Source organism: Mirounga leonina, unplaced genomic scaffold, assembly GCF_011800145.1.
Source record: "Mirounga leonina isolate KUSES-001 unplaced genomic scaffold, KU_Mleo_1.0 Mir_174, whole genome shotgun sequence".
NCBI classification, from domain to species: domain Eukaryota; kingdom Metazoa; phylum Chordata; class Mammalia; order Carnivora; family Phocidae; genus Mirounga; species Mirounga leonina.
Genome location: NW_023270451.1, coordinates 44,442,651 through 44,460,526, shown reverse-complemented (window position 1 = coordinate 44,460,526; position 17,876 = coordinate 44,442,651). Strand labels below are relative to the sequence as shown.

At 38.8% G+C, this 17,876-nt stretch overlaps 1 protein-coding gene and 1 long non-coding RNA gene across 3 annotated transcripts in view; both read right to left on the bottom strand.

Moving 5' to 3' along the window:
* CHN2 (chimerin 2) overlaps positions 1 to 17,876 on the bottom strand; it is a 296,459-nt gene that overhangs the window by 257,902 nt on the left and 20,681 nt on the right. The gene's annotated exons all lie outside the window — the stretch shown is intronic.
* Positions 3,759 to 5,390, bottom strand: LOC118020919. Its single transcript, XR_004682053.1, has 3 exons — positions 5,357 to 5,390; positions 4,598 to 4,653; positions 3,759 to 3,769 (listed from the first exon to the last, which is right to left on the bottom strand). It is a non-coding gene; the product is annotated as an uncharacterized LOC118020919 (long non-coding RNA).

The window sequence follows — 17,876 nt, the reverse complement described above, 5'->3', positions numbered from 1 at the left end:
GGCAGGAGGGTGGGAGAGAAGATGTGACAAAGGAAGCAGAGGCCAGGGTGATGTAGGGCCATGAGTCAAGGGACGTGAGCAACCTCTAGAAGGTGGGAATAGTAGGAAAACAGATTCTCCCCTAGAGCCTCCACAAGGAATACGGCTCTGTCAACCCATTTTAGAATCATGACCCTCCAGAACTCTAAGAGCGTCAATCTGTGTTGTAAACCACGAGGTTTGGGGTAACTTGCTACGGCAGCAATAGGAAAGGAGTACAAGGCTCTGCTTTTGCTCCCACATTTGTCCTTTGGCAAATCCTGGTTGAGAATGTCCTAGGTGTTCATGCAACCAAGCTAAGGTCAAAGATGTGGACATTGTGAAATCACAGCTCACTTCATGGCAGCTCTTATTCACCTGTAAAGGAACAACCTCACCAACAGCCATGGCTAACTCCAGCATAGGCTTGTGAGAATGCCAGACACACTAGTGTGACCCACGTATTCACTGAGTCGAAAAGGTGGGCTTCAAACCAGGTCTGGGGTCACACCGATGGCCTGTGACCATCCCATAGCTCCTCTGTCGCCGATATACTCTTTACAGGGACTTTTTAAGAATAGTCTGGATCCACTGGAAGAGCATTCCAAGATGAGTGAAGGTATTATTTACTGGCCCCCGATGCTCTTATCATCCTTTCTTATCTTCTAACAGAAATCCCACTCTTCCCCTGAGACTCTTATTGTACTTCTAAGTTCCTATCCTCCTCCAGTGAAAGCTTATTTTCAAGATGAGATCTGATAAACTCATTCACTATAAAGTATACAATGACTACACTGAAACCATACATCCAAGGGGTATTTACTTTTTAACAAAGATTGGAAGATTGTAAGCTCCAGAACAAGGTCTACATCCAGCTTCTCAATCATTGGCATCCTTCATTCCTAATACCATACATGCCTGGTATTTAGTCAGTCTTGGATCAAAACTTACTGAATGAGTGAATGGAATCATGCTAGTGGACAGAATACCTGTGCTACCTTCCATAAATACTAGCACTTGCTAGGATATGGAGATAAAACCTGTTTTCATGACTGCTCTAAAATAAACAAGACCTTCAAAATAAGGCATATTGAAGGTAATCATCACTCTCATGTTATCTTAGCTTTCGAATTACTTTTTAAAACACCAGTTTAATTACTCTAGTGATGATAAATCTTTCCTAAAAAAGGGAGAATATGAGTACAGAAGGGCCATGTGACTTGGAACTTAACATTGTTAGAGTAGAGGAAGAAACAGAATAAGGTTCTAAGCTTTCAATTTGACTGAAAAAGGAGCCCAAACTTCTAAGTTACCTTCACATTCACAGAACCTTTGGCTACTCAGAAGCACCTCAAAGCAGCAGACCACTCTGACAGTCTAGTAGTTAATGTTCCTAGGCTCATCACTAAAGCCTTGTCATTCGATAAGCCTTAACAAATCCCATGCAAACCCAGGTTCATAACCTAGGGGTCAGTGGAGGGCTTCAGTGTGATTTGCAGGCCTCATAAAATTTTATGCAAACTTTTATGTTTATATGCCTGTGAGCTATTTTAAAGGAGTGAGTCTGACCAAGGAAAGTCTAGAATCCACTGCTTTAAGAACTGGTTCCAGCCATTACATCTTGTTAATGTACAAGGTCCTTCACTGGTGTCTTTCTTTGGTGTCATTGTCTTAAACAATTAACCTTTTCACCCAGTCAGTTGGTTACTGTATTACTTTCCTATTGCTGCTCAAACAAATTACCACACTCTTGGTTGCTTAAATTTGTTATTTAACAGTTTTGGTGGTCTGATATTTGGTTGGTTGATATCAGTGGGCTAATATCAAGGTTCTGGCAGGGATGTGTTAATTCTGGAGGCCTTAGGGAAAAGATAATCCATTTCCTTGCCTCTTCCAGCTTCTAGAGGCTGCCAACACCCCTTGGCTGGTGACCCCCTTCCATCTTCAAGGCCCACAGTAGCCCACTGAGACTTGTTCACTTCAAATCCCTCTGATCCTGACTCCTTTGCCTTCCTCTTCCACATTTAAAGGACCTTTGTGGATACACTGGGCCCACCTAGAAAGTCCAGGATAACTTCCCCATTCCAAAGTCAGCTGACAGCCACCTCAATTCCACCTGCAGTCTCAAGTCTTCCTTGCCATGTAACATAACATCTTCACAGGTTCCAGAGGACTATTGACTCCCCCACCCCCAGTTACTTACCACATTCCTTGAGCACCTACTTCTATTAAGAGGTTTGGTAAAGGGGGTGCCTAGGTGGCTCAGTGGGTTAAGCGTCTGCTTGGGTCATGATCTCAGAGTCCTGGGATCGAGCCCTGCAGTGAGCTCCCTGCTCAGCAGGGAGTCTGCTTCTCCCTCTTCCTTCTGCCCCTCCCCACTGCTCATGCTCTCTCTCTCTCAATAAATAAATAAAATCTTTTTTTTAAAGAAGTTTTGTAAGGCATTTTGAAGATAACTGTGTTTGATCTGATGCTTACTCTTCAGGAGACAATAATAAGTATGATGATAATCGCTGCCATTGTTAAGCATTTACCACGTGCCAGGCTCCTTTCTAAACACATTATATGACTTAACTCATTTAATCCTGCAACCACTGAAGGAGTTTGGTAATTTTATTCCCACCATTTTAGAGAAAAGGAAACTGAGGCACAAAGAGACGATGTTTCTTGCCCAGGTCACACACCTAGTTTGGTGATAGGGGGTGGTCTGGAACTCAAGCTCTGAATCTCTGTGATTTGTTTGTTCTCTAATGTAACATTGAGAAAAAATAAAGAAAAAAAGGGCTTTACTGAGTAAACAAAAACAATATAAATTGTAGAAATAATGAAAACCTTCAAGCAAAAAAAGGCAATGGAACTTAAGACCATATTATAGACACATAAAGACAATTCAATGAAAACAATCAATGAATAGTCATTGTCATCACTGTTCCTTTAAAATAATGGCTGTCATAAAAATAACTGAAGTTTTCATACGGTGCATAAATATCAGTTTAGAAAGAAGCCTGCAAAATTTAATGGCACCTGCATTCAACGGACATTCGACAAGTCTAAAATATGTGAGTGCACACCAAGGGGACACGTGATCAGCTCTGAAGGAAAAAGATGGCCTCAGTCAAACCCCAACATTTTGAAAAAGATGCGCTCTGTTCTCAGATGGAAATAAATATCCGGTCACTCATGTCGTTTGTAGGTTTGAAACTACCAGAATGAAATTAAGCCTGCAAAATTTAAGGGTGACTCCTTCTTAGACATGGAAATTGTATCTGTTGAATGTAACTCTACAGGAAAAAAAAAAAAAAAGAAGAGCTAGGGTATATTGTTTCTCAAAGGGAGAAGGCAGCTGTGAGTCTGGGAGAATGATTTAGGAAGGCTTCTTGGCCGTACACATAAAAGGATGAGAAGAAATCTGACCAGATGAGAATAAGAGCTGGCCATTAAACTAGAGAGAAGGTTAAGGAAATACAAAGGAATGGTGGGTTTTTTTTAAAGTAGCTTTTAAAGGAAGACTGAAGAAAGGTAAGAAAAGAGAAATTCCTATTTTAAAGTCCCATCTCATTCTAATTGTATAAAAATGGCAACAAGTTCCTGAATCTATTCTCTCCCAGTAATGTCCTCATAAAATGTCCTAGGTTTACAAATCTGCTTACAGATCCAAAGATGAACACTGGCCTCTCTCAGCCGCAGTGGGGGTGGGGGAGTCAATAGTCCAAGTATGCCCTTTCTGGGCTCCTCAAAATCACCAGGAATTCTATGATTCAGAAACAAAGACACTGGGGGGAAATTTTGCCACTGTTTGTGTAAGGAAAAGTGGCTTATGCTTCAAATGATTGACTAATATTATTAGTAATAAAAATAAATACTTAAACTATAATAACCTGAAGACATACAGTGAGGAATTCAATTAGTAAGATGATCTCTGCATCTAGGAATCATGATCACACACCATGATAAGAGGTGAACAATAAGCAACATACAACCCAAAAGGAAATGCTGTTAAATTTAACTAAAAATGCATAATGTTCAAGAAGCAGCTCACATCTCCCTTATACCCTGTAACCAATAATCTAAAGTGCTAATGATGGTATCAGGGCTATAATTTGGTCCCCAAAGAAACATCTAAAAAGCTAAAGTAAATAAGTCAGGAAACATCAACCCCCAAAAGTGCAGTAACGATCGTTTTGTTTTGTTTTTTTCATATTTCCATAGCAGTGCAGCTATGCTGTCTTTGTCCTTGGCGGAGAACAATATATTTTTATTAAGGAGATATCTCTTTGTTTTTAAGTTGTTTAACATCCTCATTAATGACTCTGAGAGAATTTCATGTTAACACCAAATGGTAATGAGAAAAGAGAACTGCAGAGAATATCTTCAAAGATAGACTCCAAAATCAATGTAATTTGGGCAGTCTACTAAATTCAGTACATCAGAAGGGGAAAACAAATGGCACAGCCAGAACACAGGGATGGGCTGGCTCTGAGCAATGCTGAAAAGGTATCTAAACAATATTGCCCTTATTAGAGAAAGATGGCGCCACTGAACACCCTCTCCCCCACAACGCACACACCTTTTCTCTTACCATTGATGCATGTTTGCCAATTTTCCTCTCCTCCAGTTCTTCTGCTAACACGTAACCTGTTTGCCACAGGCCAAGGAACACAGTAACAGTATTTAAATAGCAGACTGAGGACCCACTTCGCACTGGCTACATGTACAAACAACAGTGAGCTGGTACCATTTGATAATCTTTAAATACAAAAAAAGCTTTCATTGAGGGGCTAAAACAAAAACAACCCAACTACCAATTAAAAAAAAAAGAGGAACTGGGTTTACATTATATCATGAAGGATTTAGGCAAGTTACCTTTACAAAGAATTTTTGGTTGGTAAGAGTCGGAATACAATGAACGAGGCAATATAATCTTCATCCCTAGATACCTTTACTTACTGGAAAAATACTTTCCTGAGGCTACAACAATACAATTATTCCAGAAAATAAACAAATGAATTTAGATCGCCTTCTAAAGCAAAGTCAGCACATTTTCTCTGTAAAGGGCCAGAGAGTAAATATTTTCGAGGTTTTGTTGGCCTTACCATCACTGTCACAGATACTCAGCTCTGCTGGTACATGTGAAAGCAGCCTTAAAGCTCACGGATGTGGCTGGGTTCCAGTAAAACTGTATTTACAACAACAGGTGGCAGGCTGGATTGGGCCAGGAGGCTGTCGTTTTCCAATCCCTCAGTTAAAGATTCCTTCCAGTCCTAGGATTCTAATCTATAAAACACAGCTGTAGCAAATGGTGACAATCAAGCCAAATTAAAAATACCATCATACTTACTATCATAGCTATGAACTGAAGTGGCTGTCAGTCTTCATATCCAAATCTTGGGAATATGATTAATTGATCTTCATAAACAGCTAAGATAATATATCATCAGTGATTTTTTCCTTTTTAACAAAATATAAAAATGTATACATATGTTTATGGCTGTAATATCTAGACTTTGTAATCCAAATGTATAATATTATAGTCTGGTGCACTAGGAAGCATATGCCATATGCTTGGCTTCTTCATCTTGTCTGCCTGTGGGAAGTATTTTTAGGTAAGGTAAAGACACGTGTGGGAAGATACTACCTTTGTCCTTTTTCTGTGTGTTACTCTTTCATCTCAACCTTCTTCCTCACCCCACCGTATGCTTGTAAAGAAGACAGAAATAGCACTCTGAGCCCAGGGGAGGTCAAGAGTGGACAGGAGTTGGTTCAACAGGCTAGGGAGCCTAGGAGCTCTAAGGGTTAAAGCCGGATATTAATTCCATCCTTGAGTTCAGAGGCCAGAAAGGAAAGCACGTCACTCTGCTTGGAAATCAGGCCAAACTGGAACAGAGTGGGAGCAAACGGAAGAGAGGGCATGAAACCAGAGTGCAGGAAGGAGAACGGGGCTCCAGTGCCAGAGGCTCACTCACCTGGCACCTTGCCCTGACATGTGTGGGTGGACTGGCCTCCAAGAAACCTGGGGTCATAGGAGACAAACAACCCCCTTCCCTACTGTGCCTGCAGCCAAATCATCTTGGACTTTGATCACATCAAATTCCCTATCTTGGTGTATTTGTTTCCTGGTATTGCCCAATGGGAAGGTTGGGTTTTTTTTAATCTAACAGGTGAAATGAATCAAATATTGTTGGCCTCATCATTCCAAAGTTTAACACGCACACATATACATATATACATCCATACATGTATTTTTGTGTGTGTATATGGTTTCTTTTTTTTTTAAGATTTTATTTATTTATCTGACAGAGAGACAGCAAGAGAGGGAACACAAGCAGGAGGAGTGGGAGAAGGAGAAGCAGGCTTCCCGCTGAGCAGGGAGCCCAATGCGGGGCTCGATCCCAGGACCCTGGGATCATGACCTGAGCCAAAGGCAGACGCCTAACGACTGAGCCACCCAGGCGCCCCGTGTATATGTTTTCTAAGGCAGCTTCTCTGTGAATTAGAAGCAGTGATTTGCAGGGGCGCCTGGATGGCTCATTCAGTTAAGCGTCTGACTCTTGATTTCAGCTCAGTCATGGTTTCAGAGTCATGAGATCAAGTCCCATGTCAAGCTCACGCTTGGTGTGGAGCCTGCTTGTCCCTGTCCCTCTACTCCCCAATCCCTACACGCTCTCTCTTCTCTCTCTCTCAAATAAATAAACAAAAATCTTAAAAAAAAAAAAAGAAGCAATGACTTGTAGGCACCCTAATTTTAAGCAACTTGATACCATGTTTAGCACTTAAAATATATTCAAGGCTGAGAACTTAATCTGTTGTACAACCCGAGGCCTCAAATCCAACAATCAGCTTGATGGGTGCCAGCATCCATGGGCTAAGAAAGGTTTTGCAGCCTCGATGTATTAGTGGGAATACCCAGGATAAAACAAAGAAGGATTGAAATTCTTTTGAACTTGGACTATGGATTCTAGGCTTGTATCACTTAGCATTATTTCTTTTGCAAATGACAGATGACAGAAGCCCCAGTTCCAACAGATTTAAACTAGAGGGAAAAAAGCTATGGTAGCTTGAAGGTCAGGGGCCGAGCTTCAGCCACTACTGGATTCAGGTCCAGACACCATGAATTAGGACTCAGTGTCTCATCTCTCAGCTCTGCCCCCACAGGGGTGCAGTCTATCCCAGGTCCCAGGTGGATGACAGCTAGATGACCACAGTTTCAATCCAGCAAGTGAAAGCCAGAGCAAACAGCTGCTGGTTCCAATGGGATTCTATGCCCCTTCTAGCCCAGTCCTGGAAGCTCTTCTCTGTGGAGCTGGACTCAAGTTACCCTCAGAAGCTTCAGACCTATAAGGACTAAGGTAGTTAGGAAAAAGTGGGCACCCATAAGAAAACTGGGGGGCTTTTGCCACCAGGAGGAGGGGTAATGCTGAACAGGAGATAACCCTTGTCAAAAAACTCAATGCCTCCATCTCTATGGAACAAAGAACAACTTAATGGAGTTTGGGTGGCTAATGACAGAAAGATCACTGAGTTGGGAAAGTGACTAGGGGTCAAAAGTATGAAAATGGAAAAGATGGTTTTATGTGGGCTACAGTGCTCAGCAAAGCACGGAGACATCTCTTCAAGAAGCTTCATGCTCCCAGTGGGATGTTGTTATACTGGGAGCCAATGGGGAAGCAAGACCCACTAACTCTGCCAAAACAGCTTAGTCTGTGGTAAAGCTGAGCTAAATGCTGAGGTGGCATAGTTCCAGAATATTCTAACAAAATGGCAACATCCTATCACATCTCACCATAGATCTAATGACTTGAGATCAGGGAATTCCTATTATTCACTTCACAAGCACAAATTATAGAAACTGCCTATACGTACACATTACAACTTGCTTCCAAAAACATGAATGCCCTCTCTATATTTCACAGCTTTGGACAGACTTTTACATTCTCCATTTTGTAGAGGGGGAAAGTAAAGACTAACTTAAGAAATTCATTTTAGGGGGAACAAAGGGAAAAAGTGGATCATCCAAATCCATTTTCTAGCCTTACCATAAAACTATCTTCTTCATGTTCATTGTTTGGGCATATATGGAGAAAGTTAAAAGCAAAATTAAGATCCCCAGGATGATTCCAGAGAAAACCTGAAAATTCATACTATAGGTAAACTGGTGTGAATTTGATTCTGATTTGCATAAGTTGATATTCTTATTTTAATGGTATAAACTGGTTTATTGTTCAACTCACTACTTTGCTTTGCTTAAGAACATAGGACGTTTTAGCCAAGATCTTAAAAATCACAGACCCAAGTTGATGCTCACAGTGTCCCTGTGCATGGTAAATAAACAGGATAAGGCCTGTGACGTTTCCAAGGAGAAATTAAGATAGTAACTGTCTTCATGTCAGGAAATAGTGTCTATTTTTCTTTTTTAAAAATCACATTAAAAGTGCTTCTTTTCTAGCTGACTATAAAAATCAGTGACTCATGTCTGCGTTTTCTTGTCACCATGCTCTGTGGGCTGGTCTATCCTAGACTTACCTAGCTTACATCATGGAAGTTTCCAAAAAGTCTAAATACTTTAAGACTTTAATTCATTTTTCCCCACTCATAATAATAGATTTCTGAAAGATCATTTTAAAATGTTAAATTTCCCTTCATTTTTCAAAGCATTTGGAACGCTACAGGCAATCAATTGAGAAAGACAGCTCATTGTTCTATGTTTTTTCCCCACAGAGAATTTATGTCTCAAAAGATATTTTTTAAAAAGGAAGGTTATTTAATATGTCTCCCTGGCCAACCCAGAAACTGCTATAAATTCAAAATTCATTCTTGTACAATGTTCTTAATTATAAGATAAGTAATCTTTCTGTGTTGGTTTAATTCCGCCCTATTTATCTTCTCAAGTGGAATGACACATTGCAAATACCATTTGGGGAGTTTTATTAATAAAGGCCTAATCCCATGGCTTGTAGGACATGTCTTAGAATAATGTTTTAACTACAGTAAAGTTCAGTGACTATCACACCCACTCAATAATTATAACTGTCCCCCATGTGAGGTAAGTTGCCTTTTCCAGTGTGATTAGTGGTGATTCCTCAAAATGGGTCTCAAAGAGCTCACAGCGGATGATGAGCTTCAGTCTCCTTCTACCTTAGAGATGTAGTGAGATTACCAGCTTTGTTGTACTTCTAGACTTTCTACATCACGGAAAATCAAGGTAGAAATCAAGAGGAATGCTAATTACAGCACTAATATCCTATAGAATCTAACTCAGTTTTACAAAGAGAATCTTTGGAGGTATTGTTCTAAACATATGTATACATATCACCATACAGATGGACAATCAGAAGGTACACACACACACACACACACACACACACCCTGAGTTTTTCACGTATTGGTTTTGGTTGACTTACCTGGCAACTTAATCATAATATACAATATTGTCTTTCTTAGATCTCACATGTACGTAAAAAGTCCAGCAACTACTATACAATAAAATATGATAGCTAACATATCTTGCCAGCTCACCTACTATGTCCAGATATAACAGGACAATGTTATAATTAACCTGTATTTTCCCCCCTCTTGATTTAGACAAATCTTGGATTAATTCAAATAATTCATGAAGCATTTGTTGGCAATCAGGAAAGAAGATGGAGTTCTTATTCCGTCTGCTTAAAATCTATAAGGAGTTTGAAAAGGGCTCAGTTTCAGAGTTTCAGAGCCCTGGCTTTAGCAATTCCCTGCAACTAAAAGCAATCTTGCTGTGATTGAAAACGGTGGTGTCAACTCAGGCAGGCTACAAATTGCCAACAGAGGGAATAGCCATTTTAAATTACTTTCAAAGCCCAAATAAATTCTCCCGGAATGGAAATCTGCCTTTATCCTTATTTTCTATCTCCAGGAGATGATAGGTGTTTTACTCATTATGAATCATACTCTCCATTCCTTTCTACTAAGGCAAAGGAGAAGGAACAAAATGTTCTTATAGACTGTACTACATTGGGTTCTGCTTAGGACATGAGATGTATAACAATAAGATTATCATATGAAAAAATATGACTTATCATATAAAAAAACGTACCTTGCATTCGAATAGCACTTAACCAACTAGAAGATTAGGTTAAATAGAAAAATGAAAATACTTGGAAAATGCTTTGTTGCCTTTAAATCTCCACGTGGATTAGCTGTTGTGGGCATGCCGATTGCTCCTCGCAATAATCCTTTTGGTAAACAGAGAGGATATAATGTTCCGTAGTTTTGCAGATACTTAGACACTGATACAGAGATATGATTAAGTGACCAGGGTCATACAGTTAGTAACAACAGAAATGGCATCTGACTTTCCTGTGATCTCTCCTTAAGCAACACAGGGTTTTTAAAAAATAAACTCTATTTGTGCATTCAACAAACATAGAAAAAATGTTTGCATTGTGAGGTCTCTTCTCATCCTAACTTAGTTATGTGCATCAGTTATGTATGTAACTTAGTTAAAATGTAGTAGTATTTGATGATGGCCTAAAAATCTGTCCTTTTCAGTTACATTTACTGTGTTCACATGTAATAATGCTTTATCAGAAATTATTTCATAATTTTTCATAATTGGAACATTTCTGGGGGAAAAAGAATTAAGTTAGTGATTAAGAAGGAAGGGCTTCTTAATTGGGACGGCAATTCCACATAATTGTGTCTCTTTCAGAAAGTGGCCTTAGGATGATCTAACTTCAGAATATCCTTTGGGATTGTCTCTCCTGTCCTGTTTGTTTACTACGTCTGCTACTGCGATGGTTTTAACACTGGTCAAATGTAATTATTTTTCACTTGATGAAAAGCTTCCTGTTCTTGAAATAGAAAAGCACTGGATATTATTGCCTGTAGCGTTTTAGAGAACCAAGTCAACAGAGTTTTAAGTCTACAAGAAATGGGACATGGGAGTGGTGTATATATATCACAACTAGAATTTTCATACACTGTTGGGTGGAAGTATAAACTGGTAAAACATCTCTGGAAAACTGTTTGGCAGTATCTTGTAGAGCTCAATATATACACACCCCATGACCTAACTATTCCACTTACAGGCGTATACTTAATAGATGATGTATGTACATGCACATACCAAAATATGCATAGCATCATTTTTTGTAGTAAGACCAAATTGGGAACAACCCAAGTTTATCATTAGCAGAAAACATAAGTATATAGAGATAAATGCGTAGTAATTGCAATATTCCAGAATAGTGAAAAAGAATAAACCATGGGTAGATATGGTGTACGGATGAATCTCAAGACATAATGTTGAGTGAAAGAATCTCAATACAAAAGAGTGTAAAAGTGAACATTGTATGATGCTATGCATATAAGATTCAAAAACAGACAAGAATTAATCTACGATGAGAAAGTCAGAATAGCAATTAATTTGGGGAATGGTAGTAGGGACAAATCAGTGTTTCACTAGAAGGTCTAAGTAGATTGGCTAAATCTACCTGGATAATATGAGAATGCTATGGGCCTTGGATTTGTCTACTTCTCCTTTGAGTTCTGCCAATGTTTGCTTTATATAGTTTGAAGATGTATCATTGTGTGCCTATAGATTTAGGATTGTTATAATCTCCTTTTGTCATTTAAAAAATGTCCCTCCTTATCTCTCATAATAATTCTTGCTTTATAATCTACTTTGAGGGGCACCTGGCTGGCTGAGTTAGAAGAGCAAGCGACTCTTGATCTCTGGTTGTGAGTTTGAGCCCCACATTGGGTGTAGAGATTACTAAAAAAAAATAAATCTACTTTGCTATTAACATGTCGATATAAGCTTTCTTTTGGTTCGTTTTTGCATGGTATAATCTATCTCTAACCTTTTATTTTCAACCCTTCTGTGTCTTTACAAAATGCCTTAAAATTTAAACCTACTACAGTTGGTTTTCTTTAATCTGACATTCTTTATCTTTTCATTGGAATGTTGAAACCACTTATATTTAATGTAATTACTAATATAGTTGCTTTTAAATCTATCATCTTACAATTTGTTTTCCGTCTGTTCTTTGCTCCTGTATTATTCTTTTTCACTTCCTTTTAAATCAATCAAATGGTTTAAAAAAATTTTTTTCTCCCCTGTTAGCATTTTAGTTCTACCCTTTTGAAATTATTATTTAATGGTTATCCTAAAAATTACAAAATGCATCCTTGATTCCTTTCAGTCTTCTTTAAATTAGTAATTTTACCTTTTCCTAAGCAATGCAAGAACTTTATAGCAGTTTAACTTCATTTACCCTTGCCATCTTTTGTGTTATTATTATTATTATTTTACTTTTACAGATGTTATAAATACCACAAAAATTATCATTGTTGTTGCTATGAACAATATTTATTTATACTCATCCACATATTTGCCATTTCTGGAGTTCTTTGTTCCTCCCTGCAATTATGTTTTTCTATTTGAAACCATTTCCTTCTGCCTGAAGATATTTTCTTAATACAGGCCTTCCATTTTCTTTATACCAATCATAAGTATTTTGAGGCTCATTTCTAGTAACTCCAACATCTGGTTGATCTCTAGGTCTATTTTTATGCCTCCTTTATCTCTTGATTATTGGTCACTTTTTCTGTTTCTTCACAGTTGAAATAATTTTAATTTTATGATGTACAACATAGATGCAATATTATATAAACTGCATTATGTCATTTTTCTCTATGGAAGGCTGAGTTTTGTTTTGTTCAGATGTTAAATAATCTGTGGGTCACCTTGATCCTGTCAAGGCATGAGTGAAATCCTTATTTCCTAGGACCCCATCCTAGCCTTCTAAAGCCTCAAATGAATGCTGGAGTACTCATCTAGGTCTGGCCATTCTCACTGAGCCCAAACTCCTACATCTCTCTAGCACCAACAGCCTTTGAAATCTCCAGCCTTTTCACCAGCCTTCTCTCTGCTAGACCTTCCTGCTTTCACCCTGCAACATGCACAGTTTATGGGGTGGCCAAAGAGCCTAAAGAAATGTTTATATAGATTGAGGGCTTCTCCTGTACAGCTTCTTCCTCTCTGAGATTCTGATCCTCAAATCCTTGATGTCTGATCTTTGTTTCCTCAGCCTAGAGAGACCAAAGTTCTATTTTCTGGACCTTTGTTTGAAAAAATGCTCTCAGAGAAAAAGCCAGTATGCATGTGGGATCTCCTAGAGAACTCTCTTACCTCTCACGCAATGATTGTATTTCTGTATTGGTTGTTATCCAATGCCTGAAAGAGTTGTTTTTATCCAACTTCTACAGTTTTTCATAACAGGAGGCTAAGTCCAATGCCACTTAGACCATCATTCCCAGGACTTCAACAGTGGGAATTCTTTAATGTTTGTGGATAGATATTGTTAATACTGTTGATACAATCCTTTATTTTTCAGTTACGTTTCTAGTATAAGCATTTCCCAAGTCATCAAAAACTCTTCCCAAACTTCATTTGAGTTAGGAAAATTTCATCATATGGATATATTTTTCCTCCCTTAATCATGGTCTTAATCACATTGTGTTATCCTATTTCCCTCTCATTTATTTAATGGCTTTTAGTACATGCTTCCTAAACTTAAAGTACATAAAAAATATTTGGGGATCTTATTAAAACTTGGATTTGGATTCAGTGGGTGTGGGGTGGGCCTGAGATTCTGCAATTCTAACAAACTTCCAAGTGGTACAGCCATCAGGGACCATCCTTTGACTGTCCCAGGCTCTAGGTGACTCATCATTCACTATGCTGGGGAACACTGAGCGTTTCATTACCTTGACTGCATATAGGTATCACTCAACCTTACCTCTAGGAGATTCTAAAGCTTTAGGTCTTGAATGTGGTCTAGGCCACTGTTTTTTCAAAAACCATTTCCGGTGAATCAGGATGAAGAACCACCGGATCAGTCTCTGATCCTTTAAAGGTTTTTAGAACATGACCTTTTAACACAGGTATTATGTGATTCCAACTATCCTCATGCATAACTTACACTATCTAAGCATTTATGATTGTAGCACAAACCTAAAGAAGAAAAAGGAGCCAACTCAGGAGCTAAGAACAAAGGTGCTGCTGTGTGATGGGGGTGGAGGTTGGGGGGGAGGTGGGTAGAAGGGGATGTCACAATCCCAAATAAGATGAAAATGGCTCAGGGCCCTTTATGGCCCTGTAATTACTTCCAATTCATTGTTTCACTTGAACTGTCCTTTTTTTCACATGTAAGATTAAGAGGGCTAAAGCTATAGGCTAGGCCTTGTTTTATGAATATTTGAACTCCACCAGTAACTTTCATGTTTTAAACAAAAGGTAAATGTCTTCTAATTGCAATGCTAGCTAATCAGGATGATAAGCTATCCAGGGTCTACTGATGAAACTGCTTTCCTGCCAGTGCCTTCAAATCCAGGAAGAGACACATGCCTACTTGCACGTGTGCATTAATTCACATTCAGGTTAAGTGACTGCATTTCAGCCTGCTGCCCAAGGGATTAAGCTGAGATGGTAAATTATCAGAAGTGTACCTTTCATTCAGATATCCTTGGAAGCATGCATACAATCTAAAGGAAATCATTCCTATTTGCTCCAAGCTACTAGAGGAAGAACCAGAATCAAAAACAGTAAACCCAAAGGACTGTAGGGCCTTACAGACATCCTGTTACCTATATCCCAACTAAATATTTATATTCAAGTGAAAAGCATTGTTAGGACTCTTTCATGTTGAAGATTAATTTTCTGTTTTAATTAAAAATATCTGATTCATAACAACTTTCGAGACATTTCAGCTAGTGGTGCCAAATACATTTATTTTCCCAGTGGTCCTCCCCATCCATAAATGTTACCATTGGTCCTGATTTAAGGTTTCTTTTCCATTCAGACTGAGAGATTGATACAAAGCCCTTGAGTAGCCTCCAGATAGAGGGCTACTGGAGTTAAGGAATGTCCCGTATACATATACTTAGAGAAAAACATGCTGAGTCCTACATAATTACTGTGTTGGAGAAAAGGCAAGGGTAAAGCAATAGGTCAGATAACTACTGTGGTTTGCTCTTTGCAAGGCACAGCCTGATATAATATAAAAATAATTATACGTACAAACCAGATTTTCCAAACTACTTATTTAGTTTTCTAGGTCAGTATCGCTGGTCAAATCCCTCTGAAAGTTAAGTTTTCCAGCTGACCACAAATGGTTAGTTTACTGCCATTATTTCTGTAAAGTGCTGCATACATTTAGAAGTTCAAGGGACTGTGATGTATATTTCTCATTCTCTGAAGGGTTTTTCCCCCTAATGAGGACTGTTAGTAGACTGGGGAGAAAGAGCAGATCAAAAGCCATGCTACTGTAAAAACTTAACATCATCTTCATTACCATGTAATTAAACCTTCGGGTACCTACCAATAGCTTCCAAAGGATTTAAAACTAAATCCACTCACTAATTCGAACTTAGCATTTGCATGTTAAAATCAGTATTATTTTTATAAGTATAGCCAGCTCTATGAGAACATGCTAATTATCCCTTTGTTCCAATTTATCCTGTCCTCAATAATTTGCACCAAAAAAAATTGCAATTTTCCCTTTATAGAGGAAAAAGTTGATGCATCAACTGGTCCTTGTGATTTCCAGGCTACATCAGTGGTCTCAGAAATTTAAAGCACCCACTATCTTAAACCAACACAGATTTGAACCAGCTTGCTGAGATGCTGACTCCTAGGGAGAACAGAGCCCCAAGTAGGTCCTGAGCACGAACAAGGGCAGAGGACAAAATCTCAGCGAAATGATTAGCTAAAAGGTGACAAAGAAAGCACTCTTATTTGATACCATAACTTATTTGAGTATTTCCATAAAGAGACAATAGACAGTTTTAGGAAACATGGTCAGTGGGTTTCAAAATGGGCACATTTGTCCCATTAAGAAGAGCCAACACGAGATAGGGCTTTGGCAGGCTTCCAACCTTGTCAATTATCTCAATGCTAGTGCAATCTTGAATCCTGATGGGACTTCCACCTACCCGAGTGTCCTCTACCAATTTCCCCAATCCTAATTGTCTTTTCCTTTCTCTCAGATATACTGCAGAATTTCCGTGTCTCTGGAAATTAATCACTATTTGAGAGATTAATTGGAATTTTAAGACTATTAATTGTAATTTCCTCTTCCCCTTGCCTTTTTAATTTTGAGGGAAATCTACAAGGACTCTTTCAAGCAACTAAAATGTCTAAAAAAAAAAAAAAGAAGTTCCAGCCCCCCAAAATAGTTGCTTCTCTGAAATTTTGATTCTATGTCTTGTCATTCATCACACCTGGAGAACTACACTTAGGCTTAGTTACAAACTTCACCTGGGGATTAAAAATAACTGGCTTACATAATAAGATTAATTATATATAACCATTAAAATGTTAAATGATATCATTTCCAATCTCTAAAAGAACTCTTTCAGATTCAGAATCAGTCACTTAAGGAAGAAGAGTAAATAATTTAAAACCAAAAGAAAAGATAGTAGCTATAAACTTGTCCCATAGGGTTAGGGTCCTCTGAAAGTGTCATTCCCCTGGAAACTGAATTTGCCTTATGACACAAGCACCACATCCCACAAAGACACATACATATGCTGACACACACAGCCCTAGACAGACACAGACGCACACATGTGCACACACACAGCAACTCACCGACACACCCTGGCACGTGCATAAACAGAGATATTCACACCCAAACACACACACACTGAAGACATTACTTTTGACCGCAGCAAATCCTTGGAATGACATAGCAACAAGTATTTTTAATTCCTGTTTAACCAGTAGTAAATGTCTCCTGGCACAGCATACACATAAAATTTTAACTCAGAAGAAAAAGCCTTGGGAAACAGACTTAGACTCATGTGCTGGTTTTAAAAATGCTTTCCCCATGGTAAGAAGTTACAGCTACAGGCCTGCCTCCAGGTTAAACAAGACCCTTAATCAGGACATCCGAGAGGCCTCCCAAGACTGTGACATTTGCAGAAGCAGAGAGAATGAGAACCTGGAAGTGTCTCATCCAGCAGAACTTCGTATGCAGGAGAGGGAGACGGTGAGTGCAGTGGACAGCCTCCCCTTTCAGTCTTGTTTTCAGGATAGAGGCCAGACCTGTGCCCCTGTTTGTAAGGATCCCCACACAGAACTTCTGGCATCTTTAAGAGGGTACAAAATACTCAGAAGACAGTGGCCAAGAGGAGTAGCGACTTAAGTATTTTGAACTATAAATGTTTGTAACTGAGAATGACTTTACAAGTTTACGAAGTTCCACAAAGTCCACATTCACCACCACACCTTGGACTGTAAATACCTTTTGATGAGGCCTATGTCTCCATTCATATAGTTTTTCATCCAAAAAATGCTTTTAAGAAGCTGCTAAGTGGCAGGCCCTCTGCTAGTCGCTGGTGATCTGAGGGTCCTTGCCTTTATGGAGTGACAATGCACCGGGGACACACTCTGAGCAAGAAGTTACAAGGAGGCTGCTTCCTATCCCTTTATGTCACCAAAACCATGCATGGCAGCCGGCACCAGATATGCACGCAATTTTTATGGAAAAGAGAATGGAAAAAGGAAGGAGAGAGCAAGGATGAGAAGATTAAGACTCAGAACGTTGCCACCTACCTCACTAATTTTATAGATAAAATATTTGGGTAATTAATTAGACAAATAAGGGATACTCAACACAGGATTAGTATATACCATATACTCAAACATAAAAATATTTACTCACCTCCATTTGAAATTATGACTATTACATATATTCAGAAATGACAATGTTTTTAGTAATGTAGCTCATATCAAATTGGTCTCTGGTCAATAAACTGGTGGAGATTAGGGCAGATAGCACAGGAAGACAAACACCACACCCTGCTGATTGAGGATA